Below are 16,137 nucleotides of genomic sequence, written 5' to 3'. Positions count from 1 at the left end.
ACGCACGACGCACGCACTTGCGTCTCGTGCGTTGTCAATTGGTTTCAATGGGAGATTGTAACGCAATGACGACGCACGAGCGACGCAAGTGCGACGCATGCGTTTTTTAAACGCTACAAAAATGCAACATGTAGCGTCTCCGACGCCACCCAGGTGCGGTGAAACGACGCATGCGTTGTGCGTTTTTACAAAAACGCATGACAACGCAACGCATGCGTCCCCAATGATAAAGATAGGGGTGCATGACGCATGCGTTGTTGTGCGTCGACGACGCAGCGTCGCATGACGCTAATGTGAACGTAGCCTAAACGCAAACCGGACGGAATAGCATGCTACTGCAAGATGCTGTGGTAGCCATGCTGGTTCAGTATGCCTTCAATTTTGAATAAATCCCCAACAGTGTCACCAGCAAAGCACCCCCACACCATCACACCTCCTCCATGCTTCACGGTGGGAACCAGGCATGTAGAGTCCATCCGTTCACCTTTTCTGCATTGCACAAAGACACGGTGGTTGGAACCAAAGATCTCAAATTTGGACTCATCAGACCAAAGCACAGATTTCCACTGGTCTGTTCTTTAGCCCAAACAAGTCTCTTCTGCTTGTTGTCTGTCCTTAGCAGTGGTTTCCTAGCATCTATTTTACCACAAAGGCCTGTTGCACAAAGTCTCCTCTTAACAGTTGTTGTAGAGATATGTCTGCTGCTAGAACTCTGTGTGGCATTGACCTGGTCTCTAATCTGAGCTGCTGTTTACCTGCGATTTCTGAGGCTGGTGACTCGGATAAACTTATCCTCGGAAGCAGAGGTGACTCTTGGTCTTCCTTTCCTGGGGCGGTCCTCAAGTGAGCCAGTTTCTTTGTAGCGTTTGATGGTTTTTGCCACTGCACTTGGGGACACTTTCAAAGTTTTCCCAATTTTTCGGACTGACTGACCTTCATTTCTTAAAGTAATGATGGCCACTCGTTTTTCTTTACTTAGCTGCTTTTTTCTTGCCATAATACAAATTCTAACAGTGTATTCAGTAGGACTATCAGCTGTTTATCCATCAGACTTCTGCACAACACAACTGATGGTCCCAACCCCATTTATAAGGCAAGAAATCCCACTTATTAAACCTCACCTGTGAAGTGAAAAACCATTCCCGGTGACACCCTGTTGAAGCTAATCAAGAGAATGCCAAGAGTGTGCAAAGCAGTCATCAAAGCAAAAGGTGGCTACTTTAAAGAAACTAGAATATAAGACATAATTTCAGTTGTTTCACACTTTTTTGTTAAGTATATAATTCCACATGTGTTAATTCATAGTTTTGATGCCTTCGGTGTGAATTTACAATTTTCATAGTCATGAAAATACAGAAAAATCTTTAAATGAGAAGGTGTGAAACCAGAGCAATCATAAGCACACAATTATTTTTTACATAGGAGGGATTAATTAATTAATTAATTAATATATTTTATTCCCTTTATACCCTCAACAGTTCTACTTCTGTCTATGGCGTGTGTCCCAAATTCCACATCACATTCAAATGAATTGGGACTAATAGCAAATTCAGAATCTCTTTACTGCGGCTCCTGTCAAAAAGATTGTTAAAAAAAAGCCTCACATTTGAAAGTGCGGCATCTGAACGAGCTCTCATTTTCACTTTCCGTCTCTGTGAAAATCACTTAATAACACATACAGTATATCTCATTTTGCCATTAATAAAGTTTAAGTGCGATCTGCAACTATTGTAGAAGTGTTTAGTAGCAAATTGCAGTGAGCAATGAAATGCTCTACTTAAAGAGTTGTCATCATTTTAATTTTTATTTTATAATGGTACTCATGAAAATAAACAACTTTGTAATATTACTTATCAGAGAAATCAGCTTCTTTCTCCTCCTGGACTGATATTTCACTCTCAATTAACGGGTAAAAGCAGCAAAAACTATTCAATAAAGAGAGATTTTCACACGACTGAGATAGATGATGACAATTGGTGGTTATAGGATTCTATGGAGGGGAAAAGGGAGGAGCTATAGGCAGACACAGACATTCTGCCTCAAGTTCTCCTGAAATGAGAGTAAATACTTCAGTGGTAATAATCAGTTAATGTTCAGGGTCACGAAAACCAGCCTCTAGTTTTCTTTTGCAAGAAAATAATTTTTGGACTCCATTTATCAATAAAAATGTGTCGGTTGCCCAAAGCAAACAACAAAATTCGTTGTACATTTTCCTACAAAAAAAGTAAGAAATTAATTAGGCCCATGGTATCCTTCCAATATGTACAGTATGTTACAGTATATTTGTTTAGAAGCCTCTCACTCTACTTCAAAATGTCAGAATTGTGAGAAGCCCAAGAAAATGAGCCCAAAAATTATCCAGGTGAACGTCAGCAGAAGAAAAAGTCAACATGTTCTGAAATCACTTCAGTTGATGCCGTACCTAACTCGTAAGAGTTAAAGGAGGAGATAAACAGAAGTGTGAGCCTAATTTCATTAACTATTCGATGTGATTTTAGTTGGAAAATTGGCTATTCAACATCTCCTGCAACAGTTCAAGAGTATCTCCCACTAGTAGTGGTTTGACTATTTTATTTCCGAAACTATAGGAAGCCATATACTATGGAATAAAGGGACAAGTCATCAAACTCTTGGGGTAAAACATTTTGAAAAGTCACAAAATTTGGAGTTGGATACATATTTTGTGACTTTTGCCATTTTCACACAAATTTCTAGCTGATCAAAAAAATTAGCAGAGCTGAGGAGGAGGTGGGACAGGATGGAGCCTAGTTAGCTATGGCTGCCCGTCAAGTTTATCAGTAATGGCAGTGTTTCTTATAAAAGAAATGTTACTCCGGTCATCGACTGAAGTAACATTCTTGGCAAGGTGCACGCCACTAATTAGATACACTGAATTCATTTAGTGGCGTGCATTTTGTAATGAATTTGACTGTTATTATTAGTACACAGCCTGTTGTGAATTCTGTGGCCAAGCTCACTCCTGTGATCGTGAGTGGTACTGCGGCTGGTTCTGTCTATAAGCTTCCTTTGGTGGATGAGAGTGGTACTGCGGCTTCTGAGTTTCCTTCCTCAGGTGATGAGGTTAAGTCGTTAGGTGCTGCTCTATTTAACTCCACCTGGTGCTTTGATCCTGGCCTCCAGTCAATGTTCTAGTATTGGTCTTGCTTCCTCCTGGATCGTTCCTGTGGCCTGTCTATCCTGCATAAGCCAAGTTCTGCTTATGTTATTTTTTGCTATATTTTCTGTCCAGCTTGCTATATTGGTTTTTCTTGCTTGCTGGAAGCTCTGAGACGCAGAGGGAGCATCTCCGTACCGTTAGTCGGTGCGGAGGATCTTTTTGCCCCTCTGCGTGGTTGTTTGTAGGTTTTTGTGTTGACCGCAAAGCTATCTTTCCTATCCTCGGTCTATTCAGTAAGTCGGGCCTCACTTTGCTAAATCTATTTCATCTCTGTGTTTGTATTTCATCTTTACTCACAGTCATTATATGTGGGGGGCTGCCTTTTCCTTTGGGGAATTTCTCTGAGGCAAGGTAGGCTTATTTTTCTATCTTCAGGGCTAGTTAGTTTCTCAGGCTGTGCCGAGTTGCATAGGGAGCGTTAGGCGCAATCCACGGCTACCTCTAGTGTGGTGTGATAGGATTAGGGATTGCGGTCAGCAGAGTTTCCACGTCTCAGAGCTCGTCATATGTTTTTGGTAAATGTCAGGTCACTTTGTGTGCTCTGAACTTCAAGGTCCATTGTGGTTCTGAATTACCTGTTCATAACAACAGCCCTCATTAAGACTGGCCTATGAGATGTCAGTCTTAATGAATCGGGATATATATTTTTAATTAGTGTTATTTTCTAAATGACTAAATAATTAAAAATAGTAAAGAAATTTGGTCCTGAACAGCCATGAAAGGCCCACACGTTCTACTTTCTAGCAAAAGTTAAGTCCGGATTTCTTGGCATGTTGAGCAAGGTTCCACATTCTTCCATGAGTACATCTGCACCAGACAACGAGATCTTACAAGTTATTGCAAAATTTCGCTGTTCTAAGTAAGCAATATGTGGACATTAAAAAAATACTGTTACTAACCAATAATTGTTGTCTTAAAGATCAAGCAGAACTTGTTTGGTCAGAACAACGAGAGTTTGAAGTCCGACAGCAAATGTGGCTACTCAACATGTTGGGTTTTCATAGTCTGAAGGTTAGGACCCAACTTTTGCTGGAAAGTCACGTCCTTTAGAGGCAGTTTGGAGACAGATTTTTTATAATTTTTTTTATGCAAGTCATTAGTACATGGCTGCCTCTTCTTTTCTGAAGTAGAACTGGCAGTCACATACCGATGATAGATACTCTTTAAGAGCATAATTCTTCCAATAATCCATTATTTTGTAGAGACCATGAAAGGGAAACAAGGTTCTGCTTTTCATGCCTCACCTTGTGCATGATATTGAGAATTAAGATATTTTTTATTCTTTACATTTTTATTTAATTGGGTAATAAGCAGAGATGAGTGAATCGATCTGAAGGACATTGATTTTGAGTTGAATTTCCTAAAATTTACACTTTCTCACATTTTTGATAGTAAAATAAAATAATTCTCAGTGTCATTTCAGGCACTGTAGAAGACTCGAGAAATGGTCTAATGGTGTCCCCCACAGCCAAGCAGGCTTTCTCATAATGTCCTGTATTTATCATATTATATGGTTTTGGCACAGCCAATTAGGTGAGCTATCACTGGCAGTATAAAAGTTGGTGGCCGGTCAAGCAACGCAATTTTATGCATATAAAGTGTAGGGATGGAAGTCAAAGAGCACAGCTCATTCCACATAGCGATATAAAAAGGTTTAATCTGGTTGTAGTGCACTACTTGTACTAATTGCTCAAGCAATTGAAAACAAGAGTGGTAGTCTCAGTCCGTAAAGAGTCAAGTGAGGCAAGTCCTGGACCTTCATAGTCATTTAGTATTAATTGCTTGATCTCAGATATACTGCAGTAACAGCACCATGATATAACAGCCTTTTCATTCTTATTCCTTACATACTTCCAACAAGGAGGGCAATATTAAACCCCTCAGTGCTAATTTGGTCTCTTTCTCTTCTTCTTTACAAGTAATTAGTGGCCTTTCAGTATTGTGATAAGCACAAACCACATTTTTAGGGGGGAAATTCAGCAAAGCTAATAAATATTAATTTCAAGTGGTCTTCCTATCTCTAGCAATATGTCGTGAAGTAGAAGCATACTTGTTAGGTTTTATGGAAAGTTTAGAATTCTCCTAGAATATCAGAAGACCTCCAGAACTTCTAGGGAGGTTAGCAGGTCTCGTGACTCCAGCCAAATCTCCTTGAAACTTACCAAAAAACAACTATTCTGGGAGCAGTAACACTGACCCCAAAGCCTTCTGTAGGACTTTTTTTCTACCTTAAAATTCATCTACCTTCATACAGAAATATGCAGAAGTATTTTCTGTTAAATTCACCATGAAAAACAAGTGTGAAGACCATGTTATAAAATATATAACTGGTTCTCGGCCTACTATACGTCATTTATTGTACTAGCGCCTTTATAGATGGTATAAAGACTATGACTCGGATGAGTCTTCCACCTCTGTTTCCCCCATTCTCTATAATCATCCATTGCTTTTGTAAAGTGTTATGTCCGTAAAATAATTTGTGGCAAAACTTTCTGTAAATTCTTTGTTCATTTTCAGTTTCTGTTCGAGAGACTAAAAGAATATATTTCTGGTAAAATATGACCTCACAGGTATCTTGTTTTGGAAATGTTCCATATGTGCTCTTTCTCAAGTTAAAATGATTTCTTACTTTGGGGTGAAAACGAGCAAACCAAAAGGAATTTAAGTGATTCAGTTATGTTCCTCAAGATAAAAAGCCAAAGTTGTGGAATTGCTTGGGTCACTTACCAGTGTCAGAGGTGAAGAGGGTAATAATTAAATTTTAACATTTCTGAGTACACAGGATCATATTTATTAAGATAACTTATTCACTATAACTACATGGATAAAATGACAGAATATGTCAGAACCCTATAAATTGCGTTAAAGGTTTTATTTCTTTTTTTTTTCGGCTCCTTCGCGAATTTCCTAGATATTCTTTTAGAGTGCTTAAAAGAATACATGAGAAGAAGGACATCTTAGAGCTTGACTTCCTCCTTGACTTCTAAGGTCCACTAAATTTCTACTAAAAGTTCATAAAGTTACAACATTATTTATTTTGAGAACAATCTTTGTAACTTACATTATATATATATATATATATATATATATATATATATATATATGGGAAGCAACAGGAGCTTCATTTCCCTGTATAATATATACAGTGTAAGGCAAACATGAGGTGGACATATTGTAGACGCAAATGTCTCCCTTATACCTATCTTTCTAGTGCGTATTTTTTCCTAAGTAATTATATGGTTGCACATGGAGAATATTTTAAATACCTCTCAGCTTTCGATAAATGTTTTTGAGCCCAAGCTGTAACTTATGCACAATTAAAGGAAATTTTTTAAAAAAAGCTTTATACTTCTTCTTGTGTCCATTTCTGACTTTAATTAAAAAAATGCCAGTGCAAAAAACTATGTACTAAATTACACTAACTGCTAAGCAGCCTGTACTTCCATTTTTATGAGAGTTGTGGCCCTACGGGACCCCTGTTTAGCAGCACAGGTCATACTCACGATGTGTCTACCCTTGCATTTAATAGCTATCCTTTCACCTGATATTCAAAGGAACAATTATGACTCGGGTCAAGAGTAGTATAGTACATGTAGTACAGGAGGTAGAGAGCAGCACAGTATATATAGTACAGGAAGCAGCGAACAGTACAGTAGAAATAGTTTAGGAATATAGGAATATAGTAGGTGTAGTTCACGCTTCTTGAAGAAGAGACTTTGAAACGCGCGTAGGGGCGGCAGGTTTGGATCCCTTTGAATACTAGTAAGTAACGGCTCTAGCAATCCCTATCTGGTCCATATGGTAGTGATTATTATGGTAGCTGCATTATTGGCACCTTAGCACCAGCACTTTACTATTGAGCACATATAATACGGCTTCCTAATCAGCATATGATCGGAGATTTTGGTCACTGGGATTCTTTTCCATACACATGTACAATTTGTTAATGGGTTACCCTAACACTAAATTTTGTCCTCAGGGAATATATTGGTCTCTGAGAGTTGTCCAGATACACATTTAATTTTAATTTCTATGGGATTAGTGTGACTACTGATGGTAGTAGTATGGAATTATAATAATTACTTACGGGATCCACCTCTACCTGCTTCGGCTTGAATATTCTGTTCAAAACTTTGTATATACTAATATGTGTTTATAATAAAATATTTTGTGGCCTAAAATACTCTTTTGTCCCCATTTTTGCTTTACCTAAGCTTGTTGGGGTTTTGTGTATGATATTGCTCGTTGAGTTTGCGCTCATATTGTATTCCTATTTAGGGTTTTTGGTGTTTAACATGTAGTTCAGGAGGTAGAGAAAAATACAGTATATAGTACCGGTATATAGCAATACAGAACATATAGTACAGGAGGTAGCAAACAATACAGTACAAACAGATTAGGTATATAGCAGTAGAGTACGTGTAGTTCAAGAGGTAGAGAAACATACAGTACATAGAGTACAGGTATATATCAGTATAGTACATGTAGTTCAGGAGGTAGCGAACAATAGAGTACAAATAGTTTAGGTATATAGCAGTATAGTACATGTAGTTCAGGAGGTAGAGAAATACAATACATATAGTAAAGGTATATAGCAGTTCAGTAAGTATAGTACAGGTAAAGAAAACTACATTACATATAGTAAAGTGGACTTAATAATGGCAGAGAGCAGTACAGTACATATAATACAGATAGAGAATAGCAAAGTATAGGTAGTGCTGGTGGATAAAAGTATAGAAGATATAGTACAGGTAGAGAGAAATTCAGCATATTTTAAATAAATAATTTTTTTTCTTAATTATAGAAATTTAGTTGGATCCAGTTGATTTCAAGTCTAGACACATAAGGAGGTGAATGTCTAGAGTAAGGAGTCACCTTGTCACCGGTAATCGGGCTCACGCAATTTTGATCAAACCTGTAAACTAAGTAAGTATCTTATATTTTTTTTTAAGTTTGTAGCACTAGAGGAGATAATGCATTCTTTAATTGCAGGGTACTGCTGCTATATAGTGCTTGTATACCTACCCTTGTCTTGCAGTCACAGTGTATGTGCACCTGCACATTAATTTCATACTCCCCAATGACTATGTCTTCTGTTTAGAAAACATAGTCATTGGGGAGCACATACACTGTGACTGCAAGACACGGGTCACAGTACAGGTAGATAGCAGTACAATAGATGAAACACAGTTAGTTTTTTGTCTCAATAACTAGGCTGCAAGTGTGGGCTCTTGAAATATTGCTTCTATGGATATCTCTATTGACAAGTACTCACACCAAGAACTTCATCAGATAGCTTGATTTTATAAGAAGTTTTTACTAAGGCTAAATTTTTGCATTATGCACAATAATAACAGCAGTAGCTGTAGTAGTAGCTTCAATAGTTAAAAAGACAATTTTGAACCAGTGATTTACAGAGATGAAACTAGCATGATGGCTGACAAGCACTAACTAAAGAGGAAGAAGGGATGGGTACTGACATCAGAGCTGTGCTACAGGAAAAGAGACGGGACAAACTGCTTAAGGCAAACTGATTCCATAGCGGTGTAATAGCAACAATATAAGGGCTTGTTTTCACTTGCGAGGAACACGTCCGTGTCTCGCATGTGGAAACGAAGCTCTGGTGGCGGCACTGTGGAGCGGAGCGTGCGGCCGCATAGCAACACATGGAGCCGCACGCTCCACTCCGGAGTGCCGGCACCAGAGCTTCGTTTCCACATGCGAGACACGGACGTGTTCCTCGCAAGTGAAAACAAGCCCTAATACTGTGAGATTCCCAAGTTGTGGGACATGACAGTTAGGGAACAGAACGGTAAGTGTAAAACAGGTAGAAGTCATTACATTAAGGCTAGGTTCAGATTAGGCATTTTGCTGCGTTTTTCTGATGCATTTTTAATGCAAATTTTCAGCTGCTTTTTACAGTACCATCAAAGCCTATAAGATTGCAGAAATCTCATGCACACACATTTTTTTTTTCTCATCACTCATCAGTATTTTGTGCTTTGCACGGTTTTTCGGACACAGAGCATGTCACTTCTTTAAGTGTTTTTTCAGCGTTTTTCACCCATTAATGGTGAAAAAAGGTTGGAAAAAAATGCACAAAAAATGCAGGTATCAGGTTTTGCCGTTTTTTTGTGCCAAAACCGGATTCTATGGAATAGGACATTTTTTATTCAACACTAACCTTTATCAGAATGCACAAGTGACAAATCTAATATTCCAAAACCGCTGCAAAAAATGCACAAAAAACGCATCAAAAATGCCGCAAAACAAATGCAAGAAAAAAACAGGAAAACATGCCTTTTCTGCAGCTTCTTTCCTGCCAAAAGATCAGGATTTGCTGCGGAATAAAAACACTGAAAAAATGCCTAGTGTGAACTTACCCTTAATGAAATATAGGTAGCACAGATAGAAGTGTAATAAGGATATTGGCAATACAAAAATACACGTAAAAAGTAAAATGTAGAACTATAGTTGTAATACAGATGAAAGATGGTGCAATACACTAATACTATCATGCAGTCGCAGTAAATAATAGTAATACGGTATATGTAGTCCAGGTCAATGGCGGACAAAGACAGAAAGATGCCCTCATGCAAGAACCGTAAATTCGTCCTTTGCAGTCCAATAATTGTGCTGCTTGCTGTTTTGCAGGTGACAATGGGCTCCTTTACCTCTTGGGTCCCTGCGTGTCTGCAATGGCTGCACCAATAATATGCCCGCTCTTGGTACCAGTGCTTTATATTGCAGTACAGAAAAAGGGAGAATACTGACAGCACACCATGGACATATAGATAGCAGAACAGAATATTTAGGATTCGTTGACATTACGTTTGGCACCGCCACTATACAGCCCATTACTGCCGTCTCTGGCGTCGTATATATAACATAGTGTAAGTTGATGATGTGTACAATGGTTGATGACATGATTTCTTTAAATTCCCAGACAGACTTTCTGTTTTGCATCCTTCACAAATTGCAAATGTAAAAGCAAAATATAAAAAAAAAAAATATGTTCTATGTAAATCGAATTTCAAGAGGTAATTCCAAACACTTACCTAGAGACAGTGTAATGCGTTAGGTCTGCTGTAGTGGAGGAAATGTGTCACTCTCTAGAAAGTGCACTATATTTTGCAGTGCTTAGCAGCGGAATAACTAAGGTCCATTAAGTCAGGATAATAATGTTACATTAGCAGTTCGGAGAAAGCTAAGGTAATTATATTCAATAACGACGACGGTAATTGAGCCGTTTGCCCCTGGGTTTGTGTTACTTTGTTTCAGGATAATGGTGCTGGATCCTAAAAAACAGAGAGAATACTTCATCCACAAAATCATATTACGTTGAGGTCGTGTTTTAAAATAAATAAAAGTCCAATTAACCTTGTTCGCTCCAACGAACGTGGCTTCAAATGATGTCATGATTTCCAGGTTGTGCTACGATAAAAAAAAAAGTCAATTGTGGTCAAACGGCAACAAGAAAATACAATGGTCGTAATGTAGAGATGGGTCAATCGGTTTGAAGGGAATTCCATCTGCTTTAAATTTTGCAAAGAATTTAGATTCTCCCTTGGGTGGTATACAGGTGCTTCTCACTAAATTAGAATATCATCAAAAAGTTAATTTATTTCAGTTCTTAAATGCAAAAAGTGAAACTCGTATATTTTAGAGTCATTACAAACAGAGTGATCTATTTCAAGTGTTTATCTCTGTTAATGTTGATGATTATGGTTTACGGCCACTGAAAACCCAAAAGTCATTATCTCGGTAAATTAGAATATTTTATAACACCCAGATTGAAAAATAATTTTAAAATCCGAAATGTTGGCCTTCTGAAATGTATGTTCAGTAAATGCACTCAGTACTTGGTCGGGGCTCCTTTTGCATTAATTACTGCATCAATTCAGTGTGGCATGGAGGCGATCAGCCTGTTACACTGCTGAGGGGTTATGGAAGAACAGGTTGCTTTGATGGCAGCCTTCAGCTCGTATACATTGTTGGGTCTGGTGTCTCTCATCTTCCTCTTGACAATACCCCATAAATTCTCGATGGGGTTAACGTCAGGCGAGTTTGCTGCCAATCATGCACAGTGATACCGTTCTTTTTAATCCAGCTATTGGTACTTTTGGCAGTGTGGACAGGTGCCAAGTCCTGCTTGAGAATGAAATTTCCATCTCCAAAAAGCTTGTCGGCAGAGGGAAGCATGAATTGCTCTAAAATTTCCTGGCAGGCGGCTGCGCTGACTTTGGTCTTGATAAAACACAGTGAACCTATACCAGCAGATGACATAGCTCCACAAACCATCACTGATTGTGGAAACTTCACACTAGACCTCAAGCAGCTTGGATTGTGGCCTCTCCACTCTTCCTCCAGACTCTGGGACCTTGATTTCCAAATGAAATGCAAAATGTAATTTAATTTGAAAACAACACCTTGGACCACTGAGCAACAGTCAAGTTCTGTTTCTCCTTGGCCCAGGAAAGACGCTTATGGCATTGTCTGTTTGTCGTGAGTGGCTTGACACAACAAATGCGACACTTATAGCCCATGTCCTGGACTGGTCTTTGCGTGGTGCCTCCTAAAGCAATTACTCCAGCAGCAGTCCACTTCTTGTTAATCTCCCCAAAATGTTTGAATGACCTTTTCTTAACAATCCTTTCAAGGCTGCGGCTATCCCGTTTGCTTGTGCACCATTTTCTACCACACTTTTTCCTTCCACTCAACTTTCCATTAATATGTTTGGATACAGCACTCTCTGAACAGCCAGCTTCATTAGCAATGACCTTTTGTGGCTTACCCTCCTTGTGGAGTCAGTCAATGACTGCCTTCTGGACATCTGACAAGCCAGCAGTCTTCCCCATGATTGTGGAGCCTACTGAAACAGACAAGGGACCTTTTTAAATGCTTAGGAAGCCTTTGCAGGTATTTTTGTTACTTATTCTAATTTACTGAGAAAATGACTTTTGGGTTTTCATTGGCTGTAAGCCATAATCATTAACATTAACAGAAATGAACACTTGAAATAGATCACTTTGCTTGTAATGACACTATATAATATACTTTTTGTATTGAAGAACTGAAGTAAATTAACCTTTTGATGATATTCTAAATTAGTGAGAAGCACTTGTATGCCGTGGAAGCAAAGGCCTGCCTGGCTGTGGAAAACATGACACATGTCAAGGCTGGAAGAAGAGGATGATGTTTTGTGTGAGGGTAGAAGGAGCTCTGCTGAGGAACACACATTGGACTGGCAGCAAGCGACAGGAGGAAAGGCGTTTTGCCAGTGCTAGTATTATTTTTTTCACCCTTTTCCTGGCCATGTACAATTCAGCAAAGTGGTATATAGTGTAGTCTACTCAGCATGGAGCAGAGTGAAGATGTATATCGAGGACATCATATGCCATGCAAACACAAGGAAGACCCTGGAGGGAGCTATGTGGAGGACCTGACCCAGAGCTGTGGGACACGTGAATGACGAGGTAAATGTTATTTTTATTACTTCTTTATCCCTTCATTAATTATTTTCTGCATTTGTAAGGGACTTCTGGCCATGACTAAACATAGGTCAACCCTGGTAACAACTCGGCCTAGCGTGAAGATGCAGCATTTGGTACCGAGGACATATGGGGAAGAGTGAGCCCCGGAAGTGAGTGATGAGATTATAATTATTTTTTTCATGCATACAGCTTAACTTTATTATGCCCTGGGGTCTCTCTAGACGCCCAAAGGATAAAAAGGGACATTCAATTTGTAGAGAATACATTTGTTACAAATTGTATTTCAGGTAAAATCCACATGATCTGGCGAATTTGACTCTCGTCAGATCAATTCATCTCTACTCAGTACTCCATCACAGATGACATAGATCACATAAAATATCAAGTCACCTGCTGTTAACCCTGTGGATCCAACGTAGGCTGTTCCAGTTGTCTGTGCTAGGACAGGAAATGATAACTTCCCTTTCTCTGACACCTGACTGCTGAGGCCTCTGATTGACTGAAATGGCACTGTCATGCTGCTGCAGTGCAGTGTAACACAACCTCCACCAGAGGGAGCTTGAGAGGGAAGTGAGACTGCATACACAGAGTAGCTCCACAGAGCAGCAGCACAGGTACCACCAAGTGGCGAGAGAGTGGTCAGACAAGCTGAGTCAAAAACGTTCAGATGCAAAGTACAAAACGGAGTAAACAGTATACGTGGTCAGGAGTAAGCCAGGGGGTTCAGCAACAGTCAGAAGCAGATAAGACAAAGACAGAAAGCAGAAGCGAGTCCGAATACAGGCCGAGTCAGAAACCAGATAATCAAACCGCGATATGCTGGGGAAAGGGCGGACAGAGGAAGACAACAGACACGGGGCAAGTCAGGGATCACAGCAGGACAAATCAAGGGTTACCAGAGTCAAGTTCACACGCCAAAGGCAGAACTATAGCTGACACCACAAGCAGGATGAACAGGAGCTAAATAGCAAACCTGAACCCATAATAAGGCAGAGCAAAGTTAACCCTTTACATGATCCGCCTGGAAAAAGGGCAGACAGGATTAAACCCTGGAATGGATCATGACAGGCACATCATCAGAGTTAGATTCAATGATGTGCTGTTTAATTCACAGGGATGACAGCAAGTGAGTATGTCTGATTTGTTACTTTTAAGCCATGGTGTCTGTTAAGTTTTTTCAGTTCACATTTTAACCCCTTAACGACTGCCTATATGCGTTAAAACAGATAAGGGGTAATATGCCCTCAGTAGTAATGGTATAGAACCTCCCAGAGTCTGAAAATCAAAGGGGTTTTAGCTGCCTGGGGTAGTTGAGACCTTGCAGAACATGATCAAGGCCAGATTTTCCTGTCCCCGATCATGTGATCACCATTATTCAATGCTAAAAAAGTGAGTCTGCTATAAAAATCATTTATCTCTCTTCTGACATGATAAACATGTCAGAGGAGAGAGAAATGATGTCCCCTGCTCCATTCAACGGTACTTGTCCTTCTGAAAAAAAAACGGGCACATGCGCAGTACACCCACCGAGATCTGCCGGCACCCGGCAACAACAGGGATTTTTCCTATTCATTCCTTTTGATCACTGTGAAAGATCCTATCACAATTATCAAATGCCAATGATTAGTAAATCATCCTCCCCTGTGTCATCCCCTTAGTCAGATTAAGTTTTTTCACTTTATTTATTTTCCATTATTTGCTGTTAGGGTAGTGGTTTGGGCTAAGGGTTAGAGTTGGGCTGAGGGTCAGGGTTAGGCTAATGGTTTTTCTTTTAAAAGTTTTAAAAAAAAAATGATGATGATATAATGACAAGTGTTGAGCACAAGTGCTCACTACTCTAGTTTTCATCAGGTCCTCGGTATGCACAGAATATAGCCTGCCATACATGGGGAATCCTCACATGTTTTTTGGCTGTCTAACTGCCGTGAAATATGCAGGGTGGGGATTCGAGCATGTCACTTGAGCGCCCGCAATACTAGGTGCATAAATGAGCACCGTATGCAAACTCGAGTAGTGAGCTCTTGCGCTCAACACTAATGACGACAAATTCAATGTAACACCCCAATATTATCAAATTCTGTGTCGTACCTGTGGGTTCCCAAACCTTACTTCACCTCTAGAAAAATCCTTGAGGGGTGTAGTTTCCAGAATGGAGTCACTTGTGAGAGGTTTCCACTGTTTAGGCACATCAGGTGCTCTCCAAATGCAACATGGCGTCTGCTCTCGATGCCAGCCATTTTTTAGTTAAATAAGTCAAGCAGTCCTGCTTCCCTTCCAAGCCCTGCTGTGTGCCCAAAAGTAATTTCCCCCCACACATGGGATATCGGCATACTGAGAAGAAATTGCACAATAAATTTTGGGATTCATTTTATCCTGCTACCCTTGTGAAAGTAAAAACATTAGGGCGAAAGTAACATTTTTGCAAAAAAAAAGGAACGTTCATTTTTTCTATCCACATTCTATTAATTGCTGTAAAGCAACTGAAGGGTAAACAAAGCTATTGAATGTGGTTTTAAGCACCTTGAGGGGTGCAGTTTTTAGAATGTTGTCACTTTTGGGCATTTTCTGTAATATAGGACCCCCAAAATTCAATAGAAATGTGATGTGGTCCTTAAAAAAAGGTTTTGTAAATTTTGTTGGAAAAATTGCTGGTCAACCTTTAACCCTTACAACTTCCTAACCAAAAAAAAATGTTTCAAAAGTAATGTAGATGTAAAGTAGACATATGGAAAATGTAATTTTTTAATTATTTTGTGTGATATAACTCTCCGATTTAAGGGCATAAAAATTTAAAATTTGAAAATTGCTAAATTTTAAAAAATGCTGTCAAACTTTCAAGATTTTTTAAAATATATGCAATTCATATCGACCAAAATTTACCACTAACACGAAGTACAATATGTTAGGAAAAAAAAAATCAGAATCGCTGGGATCTGTTGAAGCGTTCCAGTTATTACTAGGGTTGAGCGAAACGGGTCGTTCATTTTCAAAAGTCGCCGACTTTTGGCAAAGTCGGGTTTCATGAAACCCGATCCGACCCCTGTGCGGGGTCGGCCATGCGGTACGCGACTTTCGCGCCAAAGTCGCGTTTCAATGACGCGAAAAGCGCCATTTCTCAGCCAATGAAGGTAAACGCAGAGTGTGGGCAGCGTGATGACATAGGTCCTGGTCCCCACCATCTTAGAGAAGGGCATTGCAGTGATTGGCTTGCTGTCTGCGGCGTCACAGGGGCTCTAAAGGGGCGTTCCCGCCGACCGCCATGTTACTGCTGCTGATCTGAGCTTAGGGAGAGGTTGCTGCCGCTTCGTCAGAAGCAGGGATAGCGTTAGGCAGGGTCCATTAACCACCAAACCGCTTGTGCTGTAGCGATTTCCACAGCCCAACACCACCTTCGGTGTGCAGGGACAGTGGAAGCTACATTTTTTTTTTTTTCCTCAGCGCTGTAGCTCATTGGGCTGCCCTAGA

This window comes from Ranitomeya imitator, chromosome 8 (genome assembly GCF_032444005.1).
Source record: "Ranitomeya imitator isolate aRanImi1 chromosome 8, aRanImi1.pri, whole genome shotgun sequence".
In the NCBI taxonomy this organism is placed as follows: Eukaryota; Metazoa; Chordata; class Amphibia; order Anura; family Dendrobatidae; genus Ranitomeya; species Ranitomeya imitator.
This window is presented reverse-complemented; position numbering follows the sequence as displayed.